Source organism: Calonectris borealis, chromosome 4, assembly GCF_964195595.1.
Source record: "Calonectris borealis chromosome 4, bCalBor7.hap1.2, whole genome shotgun sequence".
Taxonomy (NCBI): Eukaryota; Metazoa; Chordata; class Aves; order Procellariiformes; family Procellariidae; genus Calonectris; species Calonectris borealis.
This window is the reverse complement of record NC_134315.1, coordinates 78,650,426-78,668,706: the sequence shown is the minus strand read 5'-3', so window position 1 is coordinate 78,668,706 and position 18,281 is coordinate 78,650,426. Positions and strand designations below refer to the sequence as shown.

Below are 18,281 nucleotides of genomic sequence, written 5' to 3'. Positions count from 1 at the left end.
TATATATGCTATATATATATAAAGACTTATGCAGAGGTTTTAAAAGAACAATCCTGTCTGATAGCCTCTGAGCTGGTATCAAATGTCCTTGTTGGGAAAAGGAGCGATTCAACTTGGTAACTTTGTTTTTTGTCAAAGTCAGTTCATTTTTTTTAAATTGAAACAAAAGAGAAGAATTCACAAACATGGAGAGAAAGAGGTCAAAGGCTATCAGAAGTGAAGAAAAAACAGCTACTGCCAATGCTGCTTGAACTTCAGCCATTGGTAAGTCATGCAGAACAGAAGAATAGAAGTTTTGCTTTTCCAGCTTTATCTAAGTTTTTCTGTATTTTCACAGGCATATTAGAGGCATATCAAGCACTTTGAGACACCAGCTGTACTGGAATCCATTGCTGGAAGTGGGTTTTCAGATGCCAAAAGGGTTACTGTAAGATTTGTTCTGACTCCTATCAGACTTCGACACTTCCTTGGGAGAAAGAAGCAAGGAAAACATAGGTAGAGGACGTGAGGAAGAAGGTGAAAAAGAAACATATATCCTAGAGATGGTATATGAGATTACCATCTTCTGACAGAAAAGTCAGGAAAATGCTGATAGCATCTGGTTCAACATTTGCATCTGAGCAGGGTATCTGTCAGCTTCAGATAAATGAAAGCTTAACAGCATTATGGCAAGTCCCAGAAAGGAATGTACCAAATTATTTTTTTAATAGTGAAAGATCCAGAAAGGTGTTGTCCATTTCTAGTTATACCTCATAATAAAAGCAAGCTTCCAATGGCCGGTTTGGAAATTTCATGAAAATTCTGGATTCATACTATTTTATAAGCTCTCCAAAGGACTCGAATACTCTCAAGTGGCAATTATTTCCAGCAGACAACTCACATGCATTTTCTTTTGTTCCAGTATGTGGCTTCTTTCTAATATAAAATTATACAATATATTTGCAAACTAAAAACATTTTCAAACACTTACCCTCTTTTCCGGATGCTTAAAAACCTCAGTCTAGACTACTAGTTACCATTCTGTTGCTGTTCAGAGCTGCAGAGATAATGTAGCTGGATGGCATTTAGATGGGCAGAAGAAAATTGTCCTGATTCAGATTTCATCTGAACGTCACAGCATGCAGAGCCACTCCAGTGATTTTAGCTTCAAAATGCCATTTTTTATTAAGCAAGTGCTTCTGTCCTCAGTTTACATAAGATAAACAAGAGTTTATAGGGATAACAAAACACAGCTTTGCTTAGTTGTGAGACCATCGTTTATGATGGACAAGATGTAATCTCACTTCACGTGCTGAAGAGTTATGTTTGAGTCTTGTCTGGAGAAGTCTGGAGCAGGAAATCTGTTTTAAAGCCCATTAAAAACCTGTTTCTGCACAAAACTAGTTCCTATGTACTTGCCTATTGTAGGACATGAATACTGAAAAGGGATCACACCTGTGTTTGCTGATGTCTGACTTCAAAGTGAAATGCTCCATTAAATATGGAATTACTGAAATGAATAGTGACTTTCTCATACGTTCATTTCAGGAGCTAAATTCCTTACTTTTTTTTCCTTTCCTGCTTTTTTTTGCGCAAAAGATCATTTTGGATTCCATTTTTCATCTTTTACCTAGCTTCTTACCAGGTCCCAAAGCTGCTTCTCCTTTCTATTCAAAGCTTGCAGGGTTTGGCTTCCTCCATCCTGGTAATACCACACTCAGCCAAAGAGCTTCACTTGCGAGGAGCGACGTGAGCACGATGAGTGGGCATTGCGTAGCAAGGCAAGCACTCACAGGCCCGTGAGCATAGTACAAAAAGAGAGACCTGAGTATATCTGAATTTTGTACTTCTTAAAAGTGTTTTTATTTTAGGCCTTTCAACATCATGCAAGTATTCGCTTGGGAATGGTCATGTTCCCATACATACAGATGTTTAATGCTTACAGAGTGCTTTATTTTTTCAAAGAGCTTAAAGAACATAAATAATTGCTATAGTCTACCCACTACTCAAAATGTTAAGCAAAATCCAAGTTCATAACAAGTTTAGGGCCAGATCATCAGCTCCACGGCAAAAAAGGCTTGAAATCGCTTTCAGCAGCAGTCATATCTGGCAGCTGTAAAGAGAAGATGATCACTTCTTCTCTTTACAGCAGCCAGAGGAGACACTGAAAAGGCATAAGCTGTCATGAATAACAACTGTCCTGTCATAGGACATGCAAGATTTTGGGAGAGGTGGAAAACGATGAGCAAAGTAGTAGCTTTTCAGACAGATGACATCTTGGGCACAAACTCAAGTTATTTCTGAAAACCCTGATGATGAAAGTGGAGATACAAAGATGACTATGGGTAATAAGCCAAGACAGTTGCATGAAGAGGTTGCTTCTCAAATTGCCTGGCCTGATGCCTTCTGCTTTCTGAATGTGTTTCTTTGGAGCATGTAGGTAAACAGAGTTACATCCCTTGATGCTGCATATGCCTGCAAATGCCTCCTGTCTTCCAGAACATAGCTAAAGCTAAGGTTTACTACAGCTTTCAGGTGGCAGGGATTTATGAGAAGCTTGCCCTCATTTGTGCAGTTCTGTGCAGACAGGGAATATGAGGTCTTAAGGGCTTTCCTTTTTATTAGAACAAAAACATTAGTTTTATGAGCTTTTAAGTAAAGCATTGGCAAAAAGCAAAAAAAAATTAGTTGACATAAAATATGCATACATCTTTATCTCTGCATGAGAAATTAAATTATTTTCATTCATTTTCAAGGATAAAAAATAACTTTGACATACATTTAAAATCAGGACAGGCTGGGGATAAGGAAAATAAAACGTTCTGTGTGAGAGCTGATCTCAAACAACCAAAATGTTCATTTCTCATTGATTTACAGCTCAGGAAAATATATTTGGGTCATTGCCCAGCTCCTTTTGCCCTGAATTTGGATTGGCCATCTTGCTACTCCATTAACAGCCACTGCTCTATTCCAGGGAACGCTTCTGGGAATACGTTTTTGTATTGTGATTGCAATAACAGTAAATACAACTGGTCTTTCAGATTATGAAATACTCAATGTGTACAGTTCACCCCACTTAGTGCTGGCTGCTTTTAAAATGTATTTTCTCTCCTGCCTTTTTAGACAGTGAGGTCAATAGGTTGGCCAAATGTGATGAGAGTTTCTTAGTCAGATTGTGGAAAATGCATATTAATATACATCCATTACTAGTGTACAAAATAACTTATAAATTATGCATTGAACTTTCTTACCTAGGAAACCGTTCAATGACCAATTTAAGGTAATAACATAGTGTAGCGGGGGTTGATTATAGGATACCACATTTAAATGAAGATCTACTTCGCTACAATAGAGGTCTCAGAAACCATAGAAATGTAGGACTAGGTATAATCCCAGCCATCAATTCCATTCTCTGAGATCAAGTCTAGTAACTCTCACAGATATTTGTATAGCCTGTTTTTAGGCATGTCCAGCAATGCAGATTCCACAAATTCTGTAAATAATCTTTTTTAGTGCTTTAGTTAGAAAGTTATTCCTAATATTTAAGATGGATTTTTCCCTTGCCATCAAGAAAGTAGATTAATTCTTGTTCTGTTCTTGATGTCATGGAGAATAACAGTTGGTCACCATGCTTTTGTGACAATGTTTTACACATTTGATGCCACCCATCTTTCTCCACTTCTTCACTTTCCCATGCAGAAAAAATCCATTTTTTTCAACTCTTCTTCAAAGGCCTTATTTTCTAAATGTCTCACCACTTCCTCACCTCTCCAGTTTATCCTAATCCTTTTTGCCACTGAGATTGGCACTCAAATAAGGAAGCATTATGTTCCAATTTAGGCCATATCAAGTTCCAAGTACAACAGAGTACCTCACTTACATGCTGTATTTCTGTTGGTACCTCCTAGAACAATTGTTGTTTTTCTTTTGGAAAGAGTGTTACATAAAAGCATTCCCTATGCCTATCATTTAGGCTGTTAATTAAAACATTAAATAAGCCCAAATCCAGGTCTGACACAGTCAAGAGCCAACTTTGAAACTATTTTGAATACGAGCTTTCAACACCTACCTAATAACAACATAATTTTGTCCAACGTTTCTTAGTTTTCACGTGAGAATACCACTCACATCTTGATATAGTAAAAGTATATCAACAGTCTTAATTAAAGTGAAGTTATACCATACTTACAGGTTAAGTGTACCTGTAACATCCTACCCATTAGGCTGGATGTTCCATCTATAAAGTAGAAGAGCTGGACTTGACCTGTATTGGTCGGGTCCAACTTGGCTGATTTTATCCCCTTATTGTCCTCTTGGACACAAAGTGAGTACTCTATAATTTGTTCCATTATCAAAGCACCATTGGCTGGTCTGTAATTCTTCCAGTCCTATTCTCCTGGCCTATCTCTAGTGAGTATTAAGAGGTAATTGGGAGCAGCAGAAAGGGAAAGTGAGCCAGAAACTACAGGGTGATGACAAAAGAAGCAGAGGCAGTGACCTCGCTGACTTGGGTGCAGTCCCCCAGGACTCCAGAAAGGCGGGGCAGGTCTGGTAACACTCACCAGGGCCAGCCACAGTCCAGCGGATGGCCAGGCAAGCCTGTAGTGATGGGGCAGGTCCAAGATCGAGCCAAGAAGTCAATTCAGCAGGGCAAGGTCAAGATCAGCCAAGTACAAGGCTGGGCACATAGCTCAGGCAAGGGCCAAAGATGAAGACCTTGACCATAAATGCACCTCCCAAGTGAAGGAGGAAGCCCTGATGTGGCTTCCCACAGCTCTCTTCCGCCTAAGCCTGACCCAACATTATACGGCTATGGGTAGATGGCATTTCAGAGCTGGCCTTTCTCACCCGCCTGTGTTGGCAGGCAGCCAGGTGCCTCAGAGGGGTGTAAGAGGTTGCAGAGTCTCTTGGTGCACGCAGGGCCCTGACAATGGTGTTTGCCGACTTACTTCCCTCCTCTTCCCCTTATTTTTTAGATTTCATTGTACAATGTGTAGACTGAAAATGGAGTTTTTCACTGAAACCATTCTGGCCTAGTTTGATCTAGTTTGAGTGCAGCCGTGGCACCTTAACATTAGTCTTCTGAAGTCATAGGCTTCAAGAACAGTTTCCCTACAGGTAGCTTTGCACTGGTAGTGCTTATCCACTTGCCCATATTTCCATGGGCTGGTATATACATAATTACATTCACACTGGATGGACTATTATACTTCTATTATCCAAGTACAGTGATACAGCTTTTACACATTAAAAAAATATTAAGTCTCTTTCTTCTTTTTTTTCCCAGTTATCTCTTGCCTGCAACTCATCTTGTACGGAAGGGAAGTATCAGGCTGCTTCAGTATCTCTAGACAGATAATGTAAACAGAGAGGTTGTAAGTGTTCTTAAGAACAATGAAACAAATTTTGTAGCCATTAATAATAAGTAAATAATTATTGAATTGGTAAGAATAGAAGATCTAGCCTATTCAAGCAGTATTTTTAAATTATCACAGTTCTAGCAGCTTGGTATTGGACTGCTTTGCTTTTGCATATGCATTTATCAGCAGTTTTGGAGGCAATATCACTGTTTTAGCAAGAAAAATACTGTATGTTTTCACTGGCAGGCATGCAACATTTTTTCACTAAAGATGTAAGGACCATATTACCAGGCATAGGGCTGAATGTACAAACTAAGATCAACAGTATAACTTTACCATCTGATAAAGCTCACAAGCCCTTATATACTAACCAGCTAGCTGAAAGAGATGCAAAATACTTGGCCAGATAGAATATGTTGCATACCCTTTATAGAAACACATAAAAGAAACTTTCACTAAAACAACATTTCTTCACAATCTGGCGTGGAAGAGGAGACTGTCTGCCTTGATAGACAGATACATAGAAAGACAGGGCTGTGAGGGCTGTCACCTGCTCCAATCCGGCTGAAGATGTTAGCGATAAAAAGTTGTTACCACCTAATGGTTGTTTAATCCTCCACGCAAAACTACCTAGTAGTTAGCTTAGTTCTCTATGGACAAACAACCACCTTACAAAGATCCCAGTCCTACACTACCTAGCAGTTCTGCCAGCAACTTGAGTGAAGCAGCTGAGTGACTTGACCTGTAATCTGTCCTGCCAGTACGACTTCCAGGTGGCTTGGAGACCTGCTGGCAGATCACAGCCGTCGGGCTGCAGCACTGCTGCTTCTGCTCTACCTGCTCGTGAAGGGGTAGATCGAATCGATTTCCAGAACTATTAGTCAGGCTTTCCAGAATTAGTATATCTACTCCTCCCCATTTCTGAGAAAAAGTGCTTGCTGGGGAATTGCAGCTTTGCCTCATTCTTTCTTCCTGTTCTGCCACAAGTCTTGGTGATGGGCTGAAATAATGTCAGTCGTCCTGATAATAAGAAATGCTTATTTCCTTGGCGCTGTGAAGTAAAACAATAAGTTGCTTTAAGATAATATTTGCCTCTAACCACACTTAGACAATGCACTGAATTTCCACTGAGAGGCTAAACTAATGCTTTAAACTCAGCTCCATGGGTTATTTATAGATCCTCTGCTGGCTGGTGATAATGATCCTCCTCAGGCTTAAGTCACAGGCAGAATAATCCCCTGAATTCGAGACCTTTTATTAATCGTTCATGTATTTTTGCTTTGTGGGAGGAGGGCTACGTCCTACCTGTGTGCTTGGATGCTATTAACAAAACACCTCAAGCAGCGTATTGTATTTTTCCAAAGGAGTCTTACCTCAAAGAACAGGGACTTGTAGTACTTTGGCTCCTGCAAACCTAATCCCAAGAAACTGCACAATCAATGGGCTTTATCTTGAGAATATACTTGCTCAGAACCACCATTACTGTCCTCGACCTGCCCACAAATGCAACGGTCAAGAGTAGTTCTCCCAAACCATACAGTCAAGCAGCTGTGTTGTCTGAGGTATTCAACACTGCAGAATACTAAAATAATTATTTTCCTCTTTTTTTTTTTTTTTAATTCATTTGGACAGTAGCAAGCACTAATCAGATAATAGGAAGGATTGCTCATTATTCAGAAAGAAACAGACACAGAATAAATGCTCCCTCTTCTCTAATGTGCCTTTGGGAACAAAGCAGCAGGCAAATCAAAGCAGAGAGTCTTCACGAGGGAGGAACGATGAAGCCTTTGCTATACAGTTTCTTTTGCCAGCCTCACTCAAGTCTTCCATGACGTCCTCGCTAACGAAGCGGTGCAGGTGCTACACAGGTACTTGGGAACAGGAGTGCAAATGGCAGAGGGAGTGGTCGTTGCGTCCCACTGCCACGCCGGCACCCGTTTGGATGCTGTGGATTCAGGCTTCACTCTGGGCTTCGACACCACTGCTCCTACAGGTGCATTGAGGCCAGGAGTCTCCGGAAGGCATCAGTTTCTGTGTATTGCACTGTCTGACCCGTCATATTTCTTGCACAATCTGCTGAAAAATGATTAAGAAAGTCATTCTCTCTGTTATTCCCCTAAGACGTGTATAAGTTTCTAGGAGGAAAGGAATGTTCTTTGTGCTGATTCATAGAAAGAGGATGCATTCTTTTTTTTAAAAAGAGTTTAGCAAGGTTTTATTTTCATGTAAATAGCATACTGGAAAACAGATATTTTCACAAGTTATAAAAATTATTATAATTTTATGTCCTTCACCAAATTTTACCCAGTTTTCTGCATATGTAAGCATGGGAAAAGAAAAAGCATTCCATGAAAATTTTGAAGAAGATGGAAGTATTTGAAAAGTCATTGGCATTACAGATTCCCTATCAGCAATTCCATTGTGAGAATGCAATGAGAAAGCAAATGGTGGATTATTTCCCCTCACTTTCCATGCTTCTAAACCCTGCTGAGAGTTACAGGTGAGAAGTAGTATCATAACAAAGTCAGTAAAGACAAATCTTACACTGCTCCACAAATTAAGAAGGGTCAAAACTTTGTTAGAGGATCAGGTCCTACGCTAAAGGTAGGAAACAAAGTTTAATTTATTGACCGGAGCTTAAACATACCAAAAGCAAATGTACTGAAAACCAGACCAGAAAATGGAGACTGAAGGATCCTGCAAGGTACTCAGATGGCACAGTGCGTCGGGGAAGCTGCGAAAGGTAAATTGTCAGATAATACTGCGAAGTCTTAATGCCACAAGAACAAAGAACACAGCAGGAAATACAGACAGCGATCATGAAGTTCTCAGTGTTACTTAGTCTGCCTTGTGAGGGACTGTCTCCTCAGCAGAATGAGCCTCTGCGAGTACAGAAAGAACTTTGTCAAATGGTCTTGTCTTTTAATCAGTGAGCTTTTTGGAGTGCTGTTGGTTGGGGCAGATGGGTTTTAAGGACATCAGCAATGCGTACCTTCTGGTGTTTGGGATTTTCTCCAGTTTGAATAGCCCAAATCCTGTAATCAGATGATTCATTGGTGACAGAATATTACTTGCACCACCAACAGCTGCTGGAACGCAGCTCCATTCAGGAAATATGTTTAAAATTAACTTCTAATAGACCATGCTTGCCATACAAAAACAGGTAAAAAGTTCTCATGAGATTCCTTTAGAGAAACATCTTACTAAGGGACGTGAAGAGAAATCTCTTTGGGAAAACTCTTTAAAATTGCATTTGAAATTAGAATGTTGTACTAACAGTTAAAAAGACAAAGATAAAAGTACTGTTTGTCAGATTTGCTGATAGGAAGAGTACCTACTGAAATTTCTTTGTAGTCTCCCATAAAAGTTGAAAATACACATATTCCAAATATGAGAGAGAGAGAGAACCAGAGACTGGTTATTCTCTGTTATTCTCTGTTATTCTACTTCAGTATTTCAAGCAAGGGGAAGCCAGAAAGAATAAATTGCTCAAAGCATCGCTATGTGCACAACGTGGACTAACTCTCAGAAGAAGAAGTGCAGACTGCAAAGTTAGGAACTGCCAAATGAAGCTCTAAAGGTATCAGCCTAGCTTCAGTTCAGTCCCTCTCTATGCATATCCTGTGATCCATTTTTATATCAGGGAGCCTTATGCTGTTTTTAACCCCGTGAAGCAGGGAAGAGCCCGGGTTGTAAACTGGGGTGCTTTCTCGGACCCGTGCCTTAGCTGCTACAAGGTTTGAAGTGAGGGGGTGCTGGGCTGGCAGAGGTGTGCACGCCTTGGAGGCAGATGGAGGATGTTCGGGTACTCTACGTAACCCTTCCAGCTAGTAATGTGCCCTTAGCAACAGCCTGTGCGGAACCTTAAAACTTGGTGAAATGTAGCTCAGTTTCTGTATGGAAAGCAGAAGGCCCATCTATGACACAAAGAATAATTCCCAGAGAAATTTAAACCCTTAGGCCACAGGATGGGGAGACGACTAGGACTTTCCAAAGAAGAAGATATCTTAATTTTTTTTTTTTTTAATACCAAACAGCAACATTTTCCCTGTGTTCCACTCTGAGAAACAGCAAAATGAAATTCTCACAGCAAAGAACCCCATTAACCTTACACACGGGCTATGTTAGCAGTTCAAATTTAATAGAATTATAAACAGTTGAAAATGGACTTTTCTGATAAGAACTGTTGGATATTCTTAATATAGGTGCTGCTGTTAGTCTTCAAAGTAGCGCTCACCTGTGCAGGTGTGTGCACAAATGTGTATGTGTGCGTGTTTACCTAAAATAAACACACTTACTCTTGTTTTAATTCTGCTTCCTGCAGAATGGAAGATGGTGGTTTCCAACAGGAATAACATTGAAGAACAGAGAACAGGAAGAGTATTTAGAATAACTAAACAATGGATACTGACAGTGTTTGAGTAGGTGAGCCATTACAAATACTTTGTATAGACTACACAGTACAGCAGTGTACAGATGCGTCTATCAGTTGACCAGACGCTTATGCTTAGAAATGAATGTTACAAAATTAAAAAATCCAACGTATTTGTAACCATGTTTACTGTATCCATGTTAGTTTCCTGAGACTGCTGCTGGTAAATATGAAAAGGAATCACATAACCAGCCGCCTCATTTGATTTCAAAGAACTAAGCTAGTAGCAATATAATGAACACGAAACATATTATTCGGTCACAGCTTTGCAAAGCATCTGCAAAATAAGTAAATAAATAAAAACCCTGAGATTTTGTTAAAATTCTTCAAATGAGCCTATAAAACAACACTTACTGCAGAACTTCATTAAAGAGAATTAATGACATAATCTCTCTGTGTTTACTTCTTCAGAACAATTACTTGAGGCAGGAAATCTTTAGCTAAAAACCTTTAATGATGCTAAGTCTCCTATCTAACCTCCTTCCCAAAAACATTACAGTTAATGATGACAAATTCTTTCCTTTTGTATCATAATAAAATTCAGTCTTTGTGGTTCAATAAGAACAATAGATGATTTGGCCTCCTTCTTTCTGATTTTAAATTTAAACTGGTAATTAACTTATGAGAAGTTTACAAAGGTGGAAAAACATTTTTCTTTTTTTGCCGCTGTAGTTTTTATTTGTTCTGAACTTACAATAACTAACAGATCAATTTAAAAAAAGGCCAGCGAATTCACAAGTTCTGGGATGCAGCGAATGAGGGACTCTGCATGTGCTTTTCTCTTTCATAGGCTGCAGAGAAAATAAGATAAACCTACAAGATACGGTCAGAAAGAGCAGGCCAGGTTAGAAGGAAAAAAGTACAGCTACAGATGGAAGAAAAACTACTAAAGATCCATAGGAGGTAAAACTATAACTGTAATAAGTAAGATATGCCACTCCTGAAGTGATGATAAAAAGCTTTCCTGGAGCTAGCCCTACACCCCAAAGTAGCAAGTTCAGGCTAGAAGAAAGCACATCTCCGTAGCACCCGGGCTACTGTTGGCCACTGTCGCAAGCTGAGCTCTGAGTCCCTGCAAACACCCGCGCTGTGCTTGGTGGGCTCCTGGGAAAGGCAGGAACTGTGAGAAGAATTTACAAACCAGTAAAATGGAAGGGAAAGCAAATACTGCCAGTTAAACCATGTGCTTTCTGTGGTACGTTGCTGTCTGTGGTATATAAGTACTCAGACGGGAGAGCTCATTTCCAGATAATAGTATCTACGGGCCACATGCTGTTTGGAAGCACAAAAGTGTCGGCTGATCTGCTTACTTTCTGATACTGCTAAATATAATGTGAGTTTATCACAAATTTTCAGTTATTATGCAAAAAATTAACTTTGGCCAGTTCTACTTACATCTACTGAGAAAAGAGTCACACAGTTTTGGAGAAGAAATTATGGTGATAGGGATTATGCGTGCAAGTAAGGATTGCAGTATCGTTCTTCAATTTAAACATTATGATTTACATCTGAGTCTACAATAAGTCTATCAATAACGTCAGCGAAAATGAGTCGTCTATTACTGAGCGTATTTGGACGAATTTTTTTGTCCTTTAAAATACCCACCATTAGGAACACATCTGTAGAGAAGGCTCTGGAAAACGCTGGTACACAACGATGATATCATGTACTCCCAAGTAGATGATTCGGGGTTTAAAACCCAACAGTAATTTAAGCGTTTCCTATACTAAAGCTGTGATCTGACAAATCATTGCTGGAAAGGTGGTGGCAGCTTGAGACATAGCTATCCACAGCTGCTTGTTACTTCTCTGCCAGAAATTACCCCGGCAGTTCGGCTAGGGGAACAAATTGCTGGAGTGAACCTCATCAAGAGCATCGCAGAGGTCAGCCCATCTAATTTGAACTGCTGCCGTGGCTGTGTGAAGTAACTCAGCTGATTTTACGCTAGAGTGGGTGAGGAGAGCTCGTGTAGTCTGTTCCCTGGCTGAATGGTGGGGATGTGACTGCCTGCAGATAGCTGCCGCTGACAAAGACGAGACATCCGCCGTATAGATCGTCTGAAGGTGGCCTAACGCTGCTGCCGGTGCTACCTTTGGCAGACTGGAATCAGTAACAGTTGCTGTGAAGACTCCTTATCAGTCTGGATAAAGCCAGAGACTGTACAGAAGCAGCGTCTTAATGCTTGAAAAGCATAAAGCTGACATTTGAGGCAATGTAGGTCTACCGATACTGGGATTCATTATGAAAGCTCTTACAGAAACAGTCAATGAAATTACGCAAAATATTTTGTCTGAATATGCCCCTTAGCATTGCACACACAAAGGAAAAAGAAGCATCTTTAATTCAATATTGCATGTCTTTTTCTTTTACAGGAACTGGGTAACAGTAAGGCATTGACAAAGTTGTTATAAGGTCATCAGGAAGCTGTTAGCTGACCAGAAGGTTGTGTAGTCACTTTGTTACTGGAATTGACCCAGGAGGGCTGAGGAAGAACTTTCACAGCTCAGAGAATTGCCGATGATTTCTTATAAGGCCAGCACAGAATATATGATAATATTTTGAAGTACTTGCTGGAGCTTTCTACTTTCTGAATTTAAAATACAGAGCACTGCAGTTCAGGCAAGCAAAACAAAACAGCACACACAAGAATGGACTCTCTTGTCTGAGTCTAAAATGTAAACAAAGCATCCCCCCCAAACAAATACCCCCCCATACACCCTCCAACGCCCCAACAGCAGCCCTTCTGACTGTACTGAATTTTGCTGTTATCTACAAGTGTTACCAGCTTTTATTACCTCTGTCTCATTCTCAAAGTAAACATGATGCTTCTTAATTTCAACTCCCAGCCTGTCTTTCCCAGGCTATCTAGAAAGAAACACCCGAAGAACTAAGTATTGTTCTAAAACACAGGAGCTCTGTTTTAAAGTAATTTTCCATGCCCGTGTGGTTTTCTACCCTATTTGAAAGCATGAGTGCCTTCTGCTCTCCCCAGTAGCAGGGCTGAGCTGAGGCAGAGATGATGGGGGAAGTAGGCAAGAAGCTGGATGCTCATCTGCTCATGGTGATTAGGTCTCAACTGTGAGATCAAGGGCTGCAGCACGCGTGTGTGTGCGCGCTCTCACCTCATCCCAATTGTGCACCAGGCACAGCCTTTCTGGGAAGGAAACCGGGATATTTTGCTCAGAGGTGAGCCTAACACTCACGGTGAGATCCTTGGTTGTGACTGGTAGATCAGAGCTGGAAGTTTTCACCACCCGCACCTGCTAGGCAGAGCAGACATCACCTCTAAGTGCCAGGCAGACCCAGATTGAGGCAAGTGTGTCTTGAAAGTAAGACAACTGTTAATACCACCGCAAGGCCGTGTCAAGGTCCCAGGCTGGGGTTGTTTGTTCAGAAGTCAGATCAACAATGCAGCTGGCGAATGTCCAGGACACAGCTTCCCTTTCCAAGCTCCCTGCCCCCATCATCACTCTTCTCATCTTCTTGCTGGGTTCTGCAGGAGGTGCATCCGCTTAGCGGTCCCAGGAAGGGGAGCAGGGGCTGCCAGGTCGCCCCATCAGAAGCTCACTGCTTCTCCTCATCCCTGCCATCCCTGCCTCTTTCCAGCACATCAGCATCAACCTCCTCCATCCCCAAACCCTGCATATGATCACGAATGCCCAGGGCTCTGGAACTGGGGAGGGGTTGGTGAGAGATGCAGCAGCACGTGGCAAAGAAGGAATCAAGAAGAAAATGGAGAACAAACATGAAAAAACAAATCAGCCTTCAGGAGGGTTATGTGATTGCAGATAGTTATACCAAATCCATCACTTCTGTCATTGTCATCAGAGCCCTGTCAGAGCCTATCCTCATTGGTTTCAGTGGGTTTTGGATTAGCTCTGGAATCAATATAAAGTATTAAAAGAGCTGATTAAAACCAGTGGCAACTCTAGGAGCTTGGCCAGTCAAAAGCCATCTTGGTGCTTGAATGATGCACCCTGCTCAGCAGTCAGCTGCATCACTGTGGGGCTATTTGCTTTCAGAGAATGTGTCTGTGGGTGACAGTGACAAAGAGAAATACATCTAGGGGACACCATTTGATCTAGAGCTGCGACAGGGCTGCTCCCTGCCAGCAAGAGCTGACTCTGAACTGATGAAAATGTTCGTTCTGTATTGAAATACTAAGTTGGCATCTACAATGCGGTAGGCCAAAAGAGAGTAGGTTTGCTTTTTTGTGGAAGTGCTAGTGCTAAAGTAAGCAGTTTCCTGTTTGCTACGTCTGCAAAAGCAATGACTATTATGCTCAAAGTCAAAGGAATACTGTCAATTTAGCAGAAGCCTGGTTTCTAAACAATTTAAGTCATACTTCTAAAATCTGGTAAGAGCAGAGTTGTTTATATCACAGAGTTAATACTGAAAGCAGTTTGCATAATAAGTTTGATTTTCAGTTTCTCTCTTTCCCCTCCCTTGTAAATGTAAATTTGATAATAATAATAAAATGTAAACTCTGTAAATGTGTTTCAAAGCAAAAATCTGAAAACCTCCAGTGTTCCCTGAAACCTCATGTCACATCTTGTCCTCTGGTAGCGTCTCTAAGGGAAGTTCGCTTTAGGAACTCACCGAAGAAACATACAGCGATTAGGAAATGTATCCGTAGACTTTTGAACAGTTTTCTACCATTTTTTGACTCATGGCAAATCCGGTATTTGTTGGCACTTGTCTGAAAAGCCCAGGTTTGTTTTCTTGATACAAAATAGTAAAAGGTTGCATTTCTTTACCTAACTATTGGGCATCTTCAGGAAAATGCGTTAATGTTTGTCACATTGCTGTCACATTTGCCACAATGCAGTGTTGTCTAAAGCACAAAGAAAATCTCTCTGGAAAGAACAATACCGTTTACTCCTATTCATGGCCAGAGAATGAGAACTCACAAATGTTTCTAAAGAATACTTGAGAAAGAGGAACGCCTAAACACAGGTGAAAGAAAACAACTCACAGACACCCCCCCCTTAACAAACTATCCAGCTCGGTGCTGTGCCGGGTTCAGAAAACATTCTGCACACTGCTTGGAAAAAAGCACAAACATTTCCTGAAAAGGCACTTCGAGATAGAGTAACACTTCCCAAAGTGTTACTGACTCTTCCCTTGCTTTCTGGCCATGATGGGGAGGAGGGAAGGGAGTAAGTCTATAGACAAACCCTTCTCTCCTGTGCAGTGTTGAGCCGGGGAAGGCAGCTAACCGCAGGCTGAAAGGGAAATTGTGCAGCTCCTTCTGCTAGAAGATAGGCAGCGCTCCCCTATCTCCCCTGAGCCAGCACCCAGGCGCTGCTCTTGCCCCACCGGGCTCAGAGACCGGGAAATGTGGGAATGTTGGAACTGCTGGAGAGAGCCCAGTTCAACTGTGCTGTCTTTTGCTCTCTGAAATAACTTCAGCTGGTTTTCAGTTGGAGTTTGTTTTATGTCCTTCCAGCGCTAGGGAATGACCTTGTGGTCGGAGAGGTTCCCCTTTGCCCCGAGCTGAAACCTGCTGTCATAACAGGGGTAAAGCCATTTTCACCACTGCCGTAAAAAGCATCCAGCATTTGAGATAACAGCTTTTGAAACAGCACAGAAATGGTTACCAGTTTTGTCTTTTTAACACCGACAGTTTAAATAACTTTCACCCTTAGTTCAAGGATACTTGCTGGTGTTAACTGTTTCCAAGGATGGTTCAGAACCTTCAGGTAGACGAAGAGGACACAGTGTGCAAACAGGAAATGTTGAGCTATCATTTTCCAGCTACACGAGAAAGAAAAAATGAAGAGAGCTAATTTTTTTAAGGCAAAAACCAACTCAGTCTTGCACAGTGGCAAACAGCAGAATAGTACAGTCAGAATACAAGCAGGGAAGCTGCGTAGTTTAACAAATGCAAATGTGATAAATTGTTTGGTTTTAAATTACTTACTGCTTGTAAATATAATTTGTGAAGTATTTATTAGGTAAAATCATATGTCTCCAAGGTTGTGATCTGTGTATTAGCAATGACACTCAGATTATTGTTAAGTGTTACCACCAGCCAGTTTGCATCATAATATTTTATTACCAATAACAATATATTTATTTGTACTGCCTTGTGCACTACCCAGGCTAAGTGGGATCCGCGATGATTACATTGCGAATGTGTCAGCAATATTTCATCTGGATCTCTGGGGCATGCACCCTGCCTGATGTCATGGTCAAAACTTTCAGTAATTTCACCGATATCAGCATCAAGCCTTGCATATGCTGCTCTGCTCTCTCCCCCGACGTGATCCCACTGCGTCAGTCTCCAAGGTGAGGGCTTGGGAGCCTTCCATGGGTCAGAGCTCCATGGCCAGTCCTGATTCCTCATTGATGAATTCCCTGAACGCTGTACGTCTTGAAGTGGTTCGTCTTCTATTTCTACTGCCGCCTGTTCTTTTAGTAACATTTTTAAAGTCACCATGCTTATCCTTAAATGTTGTAAGCCTTGAAGGTAAGATGCAATATGACACTATAGCCTTTACATGTGGAGGTATCCACGGTGAATTAAGACACTGTCCTTACAGCTTTGTCAATGCTTCACCTATATTTTCCCCATTTATCCTGGAAGAGTCTCAGAAGACCTGGAAAATGCCTATACAGCAGTCACTTCACCTGCTCGTCGGAGCAAACACTGTGCTAGCTGAGTGTGGTCACCTCTGTGGTGTCGTAGTAATACTGCGCGGCTATCCCCAAAAGATTGGAAACAGATGACATTATAGATGTATAATGTGTCAGAGGATCTCCTAGGCAACTTCCAAAGCCCTTGGTCACACAGGGCACAAGCACTTCAAGCGCTGAACATCGATAAGTTGCACTGCACGATAATTTGTTGCACAGCTGACTATCCAGTGTTGCCTGTATTAAATGGTTCTCCATGAGCACAATTTTTGAGAGCCTTTGGTCTGGTTTTCTGTGCCACAATTACTGCCTTTACATAGATACCTTTTTTCTCATTCCAGTATATGTTTGATTTTTTCCTCTTTATCTCTTCTTTCTACCTCTAAATAATTTTCCTAAAAACTGCACTTAAGCATGATTATTCCCTCAGTTGCACAATTACATCACCCCTTAAAATCCATGTTATATTTGCGTATGAGGAATTCACTGTTGGATTCCCCCACCTTTTTTTTTTCAGAAAAACAAAAAATGAACAAGTAATGAAAGGAATAAGCCCCCACAAAGTCTCGGTATTATCCTACTACACAGCAGTCATTGAGACAGCAAGTGAAAAGTAGCTTCTCCAACAAAAACACGAGAGGAGGTTAAAAGAAATGTAGGTGGGTATTTGTCATTACAAAAGGCTTATTTTATAGAGCTAGTATTAAACATGGAGTGATATCCTGCGGATGTCTTTATACACCCAAACTTCAAGTCTGTGGGAATTTCCAAAGTGCAAAGAACACAGAATCTAAGCCAGAATTATTTGTAAACATGGGATAGATGAGATTTATATAACAGGCTACTGCAGATCTATGAATCCAGGAAAGGAAATAATTACGAAAGAAATTAAAGTTAAAAATAGTCATGAACCACCAAAAAGACTGTGCTTTCACCTCTTTCTCTGGCAACAGAGTGTTACACCCACTTGCTGTGTGCCAGTTCATTCTAGAAGGGCCAGGAATGGGGTCTCCAGTTTAAAAAAGAAACTTTACTTGGTAAATACTTCCTATTGTATGTTCAAAATAGGTTTTAGATTGCTTGGACAAAAAGCTTATACAATTTGCCTATACAGCTAGCACAAAAATTCTTCTAATAGTGTGTTTCAGTACAATGCACTTCTTTTGAGAGCAGGAATAACTAAAAATAAGAGAAATTTAAGAACAAAAACTAAAGCTAGCCTACCATCTGATGACATTTATTGCCAGCAGAACACCGTAAAATGTAATGTGTTGTTCATAAAGTGACGCTGTAGAGCTGTAAGATGTGAATGCTGAAGGAATGGACATAACTGCTTGTAGTTACCAAACAATATTTTACAGGCCTATAGACACTCAATAAAATCCAATATAAATCAATAACGCAACTAAACAGAAAAAAAAACAGGGAGAAAGAGTCAAGATGTAGCTCTGCCGCGCTGGATATTGCTGTTACCTGTGGTGCACGTGGTGGCACTGAGGCCACGTCAGGGAGCAGGGAGGCTCCGGGGATCTTTAGGGGCTTCCAAATACGCACCCAAAGCCAGGCACAGGTTTTTAACGGGTTCAGTGAACATATCGTAGCAAAACACAACAGGCTAAAGGAAATCTCTGGGACTGTAATAACAGCAATAACTTCCTTAAAAGCAACAATTTCCTTAATAGTAAGGAAGTTATAATCCATACCAAAAAAATCCATACCGAAAAAGGAAGCGGTAACACAATTAAGCTTCACATGTGCACGTCTAGTGAGTGATGTGGGGGACACGTGAGAAAGGCAGGTTTTTAAAATATTAAGTGAAGTATTTTGTGAAAAAATGTGTGCAGGTGCAACATAAGGACACTCAAGTGTGT

At 40.9% G+C, this 18,281-nt stretch overlaps 1 long non-coding RNA gene across 1 annotated transcript in view; it reads left to right on the top strand.

Moving 5' to 3' along the window:
- The window catches only part of LOC142082242 (uncharacterized), a 31,544-nt gene that overhangs the window by 12,892 nt on the left and 371 nt on the right, over positions 1–18,281 (top strand). Inside the window, exon 2 of the long non-coding RNA XR_012673629.1 lies at positions 15,876–16,062. This is a non-coding gene — a long non-coding RNA (uncharacterized LOC142082242). The remainder of the gene's footprint in view (positions 1–15,875; positions 16,063–18,281) is intronic.